This window comes from Sarcophilus harrisii, chromosome 1, assembly GCF_902635505.1.
Source record: "Sarcophilus harrisii chromosome 1, mSarHar1.11, whole genome shotgun sequence".
Lineage (NCBI taxonomy): Eukaryota > Metazoa > Chordata > Mammalia > Dasyuromorphia > Dasyuridae > Sarcophilus > Sarcophilus harrisii.
Window position 1 is genome coordinate 313,013,416 of NC_045426.1, and position 9,434 is coordinate 313,022,849.

A 9,434-nucleotide genomic window follows, 5' to 3' on the forward strand; every position below is an offset into this window, starting at 1 on the left:
TCTGACTCCTGAACAAACTTTCCACACGGATCCACCTGCCACGCTTGAGAAAAGGGCGGGGCAGGTAGCCCACTCTGACAGACACACCCACAATAACTTGCCCCAAAGCAAAGAACCAGATTTTCTACCCGGAGGCTCCTCCTGGCGACCATGCTCTTTAAAGGCGACTTGGTCCGCTTGTGGCCCTAATGCTGTCCGTAAGGCCCACCCAGAAATTTCTCTCAGAAATCTTTTACTCACTACTGTCTGCATCATTCTTTATGCTTGTCACATACAGACTTTATCGTATGTTAGAGCATCACCTCCCCGATGTAGTGTCCTCTTAGTGGCCTTTGTGTGTAGTCTTAACATACACATGGTAGATGCTCAATAAATGCTTTTTGAAGTGATTGCCATTTCTTTGCATTTCCCAGGACTTCTAACAGGGTTACATAATAAGGCCGCAGAACAGGTGCTGAAAGATTTTTGGACATTCATAAGGATTTTGCCTTCCTATAATCCTAGGCCAGTTTACTCAATTGATTTATCTCCCTTGAGGGGCTATATGGTAAAATGGATAGAGACCCAAAACCTTCCCTGAGTAACCTTTCAAACAGGAAGATCTGGTCTGATTATGTGTGTCTATAACTAAATTATAATTACTTGGTGCCCAACCTAAAACAAAATAAAAGCAAACAAACAAAACCCACCATCTCTCTCACCCCTAGAACCTCTCAGTCTAAATAAAAGTAACCAAACTTCCAGTCAGTAAACAAATTTAACTAAATAACGGGCACAGGGAAGCCTTTTACAAGTGCCCTTTTTTTTAGTACTATACCTTGAACCCTGCACTTCTGGAGGATTGTGGAGACAGCATTCCCCGAGTTACATTCTTGCTCCACAACTCCTCTCTACAAATTAGAATAGAAACTTCACACAAAGATAAATATTAGCATGAAACTTTCTGTCAACCTGCTTCCAGCCAGAAAAATAGTAGGGAGTCATTGCTTTAGATTTCAAGGTGGTGGTAATTATTTGTCCTTCCTGACTTTCAGTGTCCTGATGCCCCATTAAATTGCAAACTCTCCCCAATCCCCATCTTATCTTATTTCACACTGTTAATATTTAGCTATTAATTAACAAACAACGCCTGAAAAGAATAGGAAACAGTTGAACAGTGAAGAAGGGGAGGAGATGAGAATACTGGGATCCTAAGAGTACTGAGTGGGATTTAATTAATAATCAGAATAGCTCATCAGATTAACTAGAGAAAAAGAACATAAAATTTGGACTCAGAAGAATTCAGTTTTTTGAGGATAAAGATACCCCAACAAAATTAGGGTCCCCCTGGGTTTGACAAAAGAATTCTCACACTTAGTCTCCAAGTTAAGGAACCAAGATTTATTTTGCTGCTTGACATCTGTTTAGTTTCCAAGGGAATTTTAGCAAAAGAGGCAGAAGCAAGAAGAAATTACTCTTCTTGATGGCAGTATAAAATTCCAAAGGAGTTTAACAGAGTCAGAATCAGGGAGATAATTGTGATCCCAATTGAAGTGGACAAAGATCCAAAGAAATGTTTAGCAAAGAGTCAGAATCAAGAAGATAACTTTATAGGAAAGAGAAACAAATATTAAGCTTTATTATGGTAGGAGTGGAATAGTTCCCATTATTGAGTGTTACAACTTACAGACCAATAGAATCACTATTGAATTACTGCTATTGGCCAGTATTATTTGAGGTATTTCCAAGGCCAGCTAGTTTTAGGATTTCTGAGGAATTGCCTCTTTCTCATTGCTCATCATTTTCCCCCTTAAGCAATCCAAAACCAAATTCTCTCAGGGCAAAGATGGAGATCAACTTCTTCTGGAGCTGCTTCAGACTGACAAGGATACAGAGCTGGCCCTGCCTCAATGAGTCCAGATTGAGGAGGGGAAACTTGATGGTGGCAGCAGCATCCTGGGGGTGTTGAGTTTTAGGATTAGGTAGCAGGTGGTAGTCAGGTTGGGAAGTTCATAACCTGGAGTCTGGAGGATACAAAGCACACTGGTAGTAGGAGAGAAAGCAATTATCTTGCAGAAAGTGGAAGATAACACCAACAAAAAAGAAAGCTGGGATGAAGCAAACTTGTCTAATTGGAGAGCATTCTATTCCAAGTGAGTAGCTTGGTGTAGGCCAAAAAGAAATTTCCACCAACGGCCTCTAGGATTAGAAGTTTGCCTGAGGGTGTTTGAAATCACTCAGGAGAAAGGGTGCATCTCCTGTCATTAGCAAGGGTCTGTTCTTGGGAGCTATAGGAGCGAGTATAGAAGTTAGAGAGTTGGGGAATCAAAGACACCATCAGGAGCAAATAGGCAGCAGCACGGGCAGCTGAATCTGCAAGCCTGTTTCTCTTGACCTGAAGTGAATCCCCTTTCTGGTGTCCTTTACAAAACATAACAGAAACCTCTCTAGGTCTGTGGACAGCTTGCACTAATTGTAGAATGTTCCCTGTATACTTAATGGGAGGATGTTTGGTTGTCAAAAAATCCCTTTTCTTATTGTGTGGGACACAGAAGACCCCTACCCAAAATGGTTATTCAAGGGTAACAAAGTAGAAAGCAGAAAGATTGTTTATTATAGCATCTCATGAGAGGAGGCAGTCCAGCAGTGAGAGATAAAGGAAAGTGAAAGTATTCACAGCAGGAGGGCCAAAGAATCAGTGAATATACACAGCTTTTATAGATTTTGTTACAAGAGATACATCACAAGTAAGAGAGCATTGCAGGGTTGGGGGGAGGCATCTAATTGGTTGTTTCTATCCGAAGAGATTGGAATGGAAGGTTTCTGGCTTAGGCCTTCAGGCTTTAGATAATCAAGCCGACAGTGGTCAAGCTAACAGACTAAATATCCATAAATGTCAAGCACTGATAAATGTCACCAACTTAGGTTAAGTAAATATGCCTATAGGTAAGTAAAGTTTAAGGAAATATAGGCCTGCAGATATTGTACGTATGCAGGTCATAGGGAAACACAGGAATAATGAAAATAAAGAAAAAAGAATTCACACATTACTGTAAGTTCTTCATCTCTCCTTTCCACACATTTCCATACAGCCCTATAAGCATGCCAGACATGAAAGGCATATATGGAGTCAGGATACATGTTCACCCATTCCTTTCCCCAATTCTAAAGTTCTAGTGAGAGCAAAGAGTTTGACTCTCTGGGCAGAGGGGGAAGAGGAGATGGGGAGAGGGAATGGCTTAGCTTCTAAGGCTATTGAGGCTCACCACAGAATAACCTGACTTCCTTTCCCTGTTTAAATCAGGCCGGGATAATACTGGGACAGAGGTCAGTTTAGCTCTGGGCAGTTTCTGAGAGAGACAAGATCACCTCTCCACAGAGAGTGAACAGGAGGTGGGATTTAATTCATGAGCCAAATATTTAACAGACTGATGGGACAATGTGAGCCTTAAATAAAGAAACTATAGCCTAGGGAACCTAAAAAATTAAACAGTGGTATACAAAAGAAAACATCTTTAAGATCTAAAGTACAAGGAGACTGACAAGGATCTAAAAACTTGTGCTCAAAAATTTTTTTCAATCAGAGGTTGCATTCCCTCTCTGGACTCTGGTTTCATTGGATACTGGTGTATCCAATGGGAAAAAGTTGGGATCCCAGAGCACATTAAAGCTGAGGTTGCATGAGTAGCCCAGGGATTCCTGGGTCCCAGACAGAATAACCTACTTCCTCTGAGATTTCAGATGGAATATGGGAAAGCTTTGAGAGAAGTACAAAAAGTGTCTGGAGATCTGAGAAATGAAAGCTGGGTCACCAATTTCAGCATTAAGTCATTCCCCAACAAGGAGACAAGATAGGAGGAAATGATAAGAAAAGAGTGTTTGAATAACAGGTCACCAAACTGACAAGGCAGGGAGATCTCAAGACGGTTTCCTTCGATTCCCATCACCCTGTGGAGGGAGGGATGAGTGGAGCTAGAGTAGGACAGAAAACAAGGCTTCCATAAAGTCGAAGAGAAATTCAATGGACTTACTTGCCACATCCAAAGTTAGCCTGGGTTTGACGATCAAGGTGGAATAAGGGGAAGCCTAGCCAAACCCCAGGTACCTTTGCTCCTGATCCTGAGGAGACAAGAAGACAGGGAATTGGGGAGAGCGACTAGACCCCATTATAGGCAGTCTCTCTTCCTGTACCCCTTCTGGTTGCACTTAGGTCCCAGATTCCTACCCCACCCCACCCCTCACCTCCATGGTACAACAGGAGATAATGATGATAACATTTCCTTAGGTAAGATCAAATTGGAGGGAGATGGCTTTAAAATCCTCAAAATATCTAATAGGTTCCTCAGAGTAAGGACCAAATTCTTCCCTAATTTGGGAAAGATCTTGTGTGGGATTAACTAAGTGAAGATCCTCACATGGGAATATGACTTAATTATGATTGAGCCTTTATAATAGAGCTATAGCTAAAAAGCTGCAGGTGTGCCATTGTCTTGAATCAACATTTCCCTCCTTTCCCACCATCTCTTCATTAGCATTTAATTACTTCTTTTAAAGGTGATGATGGCTTTGAATTCTGTCATTGAGGATATCTGCTTGTATAGAAGTCCTCTAGAGAAATTTAAATTAAGAGTTTATTATTATTGATTTAAATTCTTTTGTTTCTGGGATAGATTTCTGGGTTTAGAGTATAAACCTGGACTTCCCCAAACAATGGAAAAAAAGATCAAAGGAGGAAGCTTCATCTTGTGTTTTGCACTCCTTTTACAGACAAACACCTTGTCAAATGGCAGATACCCTTTCTCATGAGATTGTAATAAACTCCTTTTTGCTTTTTCTTACTGAGAGTCTCTTTTTGTGGTCACTACTGTCCCACATGGTCTGACATTGAAAAAGACACATCCACCCTATTTCACCCCAAGAGCTTATAACAATAACAACAAAAAGAAAGCTATTTTTCTCAATGGGCAGACTTTGGAGGGGTGGCTGAATCAGGATCCTGAGGGAGAGAAAAAGGATTCCTGCTCGTGGTATGGGATAGGTTTCAACCTCTAGGATTTGAGAGTTCAGGGGATGGGTACTGAGTTGAAGAAATATTGCTGGACAGAAGGCCCAAATCTTCGATAAAGGGGTGGTCCCAGAAGGGAATCTTGGGCTTCTGCTCTCAATTGCCCTCCAGTAAATTAAGGGATAGAAGTGAACTGTCCTATCTTTGCCATGAGCCTTAGAATTCCTAGACATATGTTCCTCGATTCTGCTGTCCTCCCAGGGAGGATTAAAAGGTGGCAAAGGTTCCCTAGTAAAGAAATAGCAATGAATGGGATAAGTAAAGATTTCTCTCTCTCTTTTAAAAAAAATTATACCTTTTTATTTTCAAAATATATACATGGATAATTTTCAACATTCATCCCTACAAAACCCTGTTTCAATTTTTCTCCTTCCTTTCCTCCCACTCCCTCCCCCAGTAGGCAAATGATCCAATATATGTTAAATATATGCAATTCCTCTATACATATTTCCACAAATATCATACTGCACAAAAAAAAAAAAATCAGATCAAAAAGGGGAAAAAATTGAGAAAAAAGATTATTATGGGAATTTTCCTTATGAATAGGAGGGTAAGATTGCTCACAAAGGTCAGGAGGGTTTGAGATTTAGGTTTTTCCAACCCAGGTCCATCCCCCCATCAAAGATCAGGGGGACACAGTTCCTATTACATCACTCTATCTGAATGTAGAAGGCTTTCTTCATCACAAGACCATTGGAACTTATCTGAATCACTTCATTGTTGATGAGAACCATATCCATCATAATTGATCATCACATAATCTTGCTGTTGCCTCATATAATGATCTCCTGATTCTGTTCATTTCACTTATCATCAGCTCATGTAAATCTCTCCAGGCCTTTCTGAAATCAGCTTGCTGATCATTTCTTATAGAAACAATAATATTCCAAAACATTCATATGCTATAACTTATTCAGCCATTTTAACATATGTGGGTCTCCTTCCCTCCTTTAAGATCTCTTTAGGATACAAGCCCAGTAGAAGCATTGCTGGATCAAAGGGTATGCACAATTTGATAGCCCTTTGGGCATAGTTCCATATAATTCTCCAGAATGGTTAAATCAATTCACAACTCCACCAACAATGTAAAATTCCCCCCCCTCCCTCCAGTTTATTGCTTCCTTTCTAATTATGTCTGCATTGGTTGGTTTGTATAAAAACTTTTTAACTTAATATAATCTAAATTATCTATTTGGTGTTCAATTATGATTTCCAGTTCTTTGGATATAAATTCCTTCCTTCTCCACAGAGCTGAGAGGTAAACTATGCTTTATTCTTCTACTTTCCTTATAATATCACTCTATGTCTAAATCATGAATCCATTTTGATCTTATCTTGGTATTGAGTGTTAGAAATGAAGATTTCTCAGAGACTGTAGGATAAAGTAAGTCAGTGTCTAAGCCTAAGTTTTAGGATCTCTATGAAGCAGAAACATTGTTGTCCATTGGTCAATAGCCACTATTCAATGAATTGAAAAATTAACAGGATAACCCTCAGTTTTTTTCAGCTATATAACCCAGCTTCTGTCTCTGCACTGTGCCACACCCTAATAGACTGGCTAGTAAGTGTGCTGGCCCACTTCTTGCAAGAATAGAATAAAGGCTTTCTGTTTGTATCTGGAGACACTTCCGAGTAGTCAATTTGTGTAAGAAGGGCCTGGTACCCTGTCCCACATAGCAAGAGATTCCAAGTCAGGCATCCTTGGCAAGGAAAATTGTCTCTTCAAATCTCCTCTGAACCGCCCCCCCCCCCCATACACACAGTTTCTCAGCTGTAGATCATAACTCATATTTTACTCCCTAAAATTAAGCCTTCTTCCCCCATTTTGGTAATATTTTGACTGTGAATCTCATCAGTTCACAAGGATTCAATTAACATCGATGCAAATGATTCTCAGACCTATTTATTATATAGCCCTAACCTTTCCTTGGATCTCTAGTGCTACAACAACTTTCAAATTTGCCCCCTCCTTTGACACAGCTGTTGAGGTTGGGAAGGGATTCCAAAAGGTTGGAGTCACGGACTTGTTTCCAGATGTGTCTCAAAAGAATTTTCAGACTTGAAGCCAAATCCAAATCAAGGGGCAAAGTTTATTGTAATTTGTAACACCAAATGAAACGGGCTAAGTTTCAAAATAATTTAGTAAAGAACCAGAAGCAAGGAGACCCATTTATCCAGTTTTTCATATCATTAATATGCTAAATTTACAGCCTAAAGGTAGAACTGAGGAGTGGTATCAGGAATTTGGTTATCACAGACCAGCAGACTTAGGACTATCCTAAAACCAGAAGACTTTAGAACCATTACACCATTTTTTCCCCTCTAATTTTCTGATACTGTTGTGTGAAATGTAGAAGACCCTTACCTAAAATGACTACTCAGAGATCACTCAAAGTAGAAAGCAGAAAGGTTGTTTATTAAACCTCTGGAGGATGAGCCATTCTATCATGAGATAAGGGAAAGAGGAAGCTCATAGTAGGACTAAAGAAGTAGTAAAGATACACAGCTTTTATACAAAAGATTACATCACAAGTAATAGAGCATTGAGAAGGGTGGAGAGGGAGAGACATCTAATTGGTTGTTGCTATCCAGAGAGATTGGAGTGAAAGGTTTCAGGGAAATCTCCTGATTTCTAGGAAACAGAAAATCAGGACTTCAGGCTTCAGATAATCAAGCAGACAGTGGTCAAGCTAATAGACTAAATATCGATAAATGTCAAATACAGATAAATGTCATCAGCTCAGGTTAAATAAATGTTTATAGTTGGCCAAGGCTCAAGTAAATATGGGCCTGCACATATTATACAGGTCATAGGGTAAACACAGAAATAATGAAAATAAAATACAGAAGAATAATTCACACATTCCTGTAAGTTCTTCACCTTATCTCTCTATTCCACACACTGTCTACAAACATGTTCATGTCTCCCACATAGTTAAAAACTCTCATTTGATCATACCATCTAGGTATAGCTCCTGACCTATATCTCTCCTTCTCTTCATGGTTAAACTTGAGAAAGCCATCTTTCTCACTATGTGCCTCTACTGTCTCTTCTCTCATATTCTTCTAAATCCTCTGGCTTCTGACTTCAACATGCAATTGAAACTAATCTCTTTGAAGTTTACCAATTGCCAAACTGTTTACCTCAAATCCCAAATCTAATAACTTTTTCTCAATCTTTATCTTTCTTGACCTCTCTGCAACATTTGTTCTAGTTGATTTAACTTTTCCTTCCTGAAGAAAATTATAGACCAATCTCTCTAATGAATATTTATGCAAAAATCTTAAATAAATATTAGCAAAAAGATTACAGAAAATCATCCCCAGGATAATACACCATGCCCAAGTAGGATTTATCAGGAATGAAGGACTGGTTCAATATTAGGAAACTATTAGCATAATGTCAATATCCAATAATCAAATTAACAAAAACCATATGATCATCTCAATAGATGCAGAAAAAGCATCTGATAAAATCCAATACCCATTCCTAATAAAAATACTTGAGAGTATAGGAATAAATAGACTTTTCCTTAAAATAGTCAGGAGCATCTATTTAAAACTATTAGTTAGCATCATATGTAATGGGGATAAACTTGAACCATTTCCAATAAGATCAGGAGTGAAACAAGGTTGCCCCTATCACCATTACTATTCAATATTGTATTAGAAATGCTAGCTTTGGCAATAAGAGTTGAGAGATTAAAGGAATTAGAGTAGGTAATGAGGAAACCAAATTATCACTCTTTGCAGATGATATGATGGTATACTTAGAGAACTCCAGAGATTCTATTAAAAAGCTATTAGAAATAATCCACAACTTTAGCAAAGTTGCAGGATACAAAATAAATCCACATAAATCCTCAGCATTTTTATACATCACCAACAAAATCCAACAGCAAGAGATACAAAGAGAAATTCCATTTAAAATAACTGTCGATAGCATAAAATATTTGGGAATCTATCTGCCAAAAGAAAGTCAGGATATATATGAGCAAAACTACAAAACACTTTCCACACAAAGTTAGATTTAAACAACTGGAAAACTATTAAATGCTCTTGGATAGGCTGAGCAAATATAATAAAGATAACAATATTCCCTAAACTAATCTATTTATTTAGTGCTATACCAACCAGATTCTCAAGAAACCATTTTAATGACCTAGAAAAAATAACAACAAAATTCCTCTGGAAGAACAAAAGGTCAAGAATTTCAAGGGAACTAATGAAAAAAAAAAAATCAAATGAAGGTGTTCTAGCTGTACCTGATTTAAAACTATATTATAAAGCAGTGGACACCAAAATCATTTGGTCTTGGCTAAGAAATAGACTAGTTGATCAGTGGAATAGGTTAGGTTTACAAGATAAAATAGTCAATAACTATAGCAAT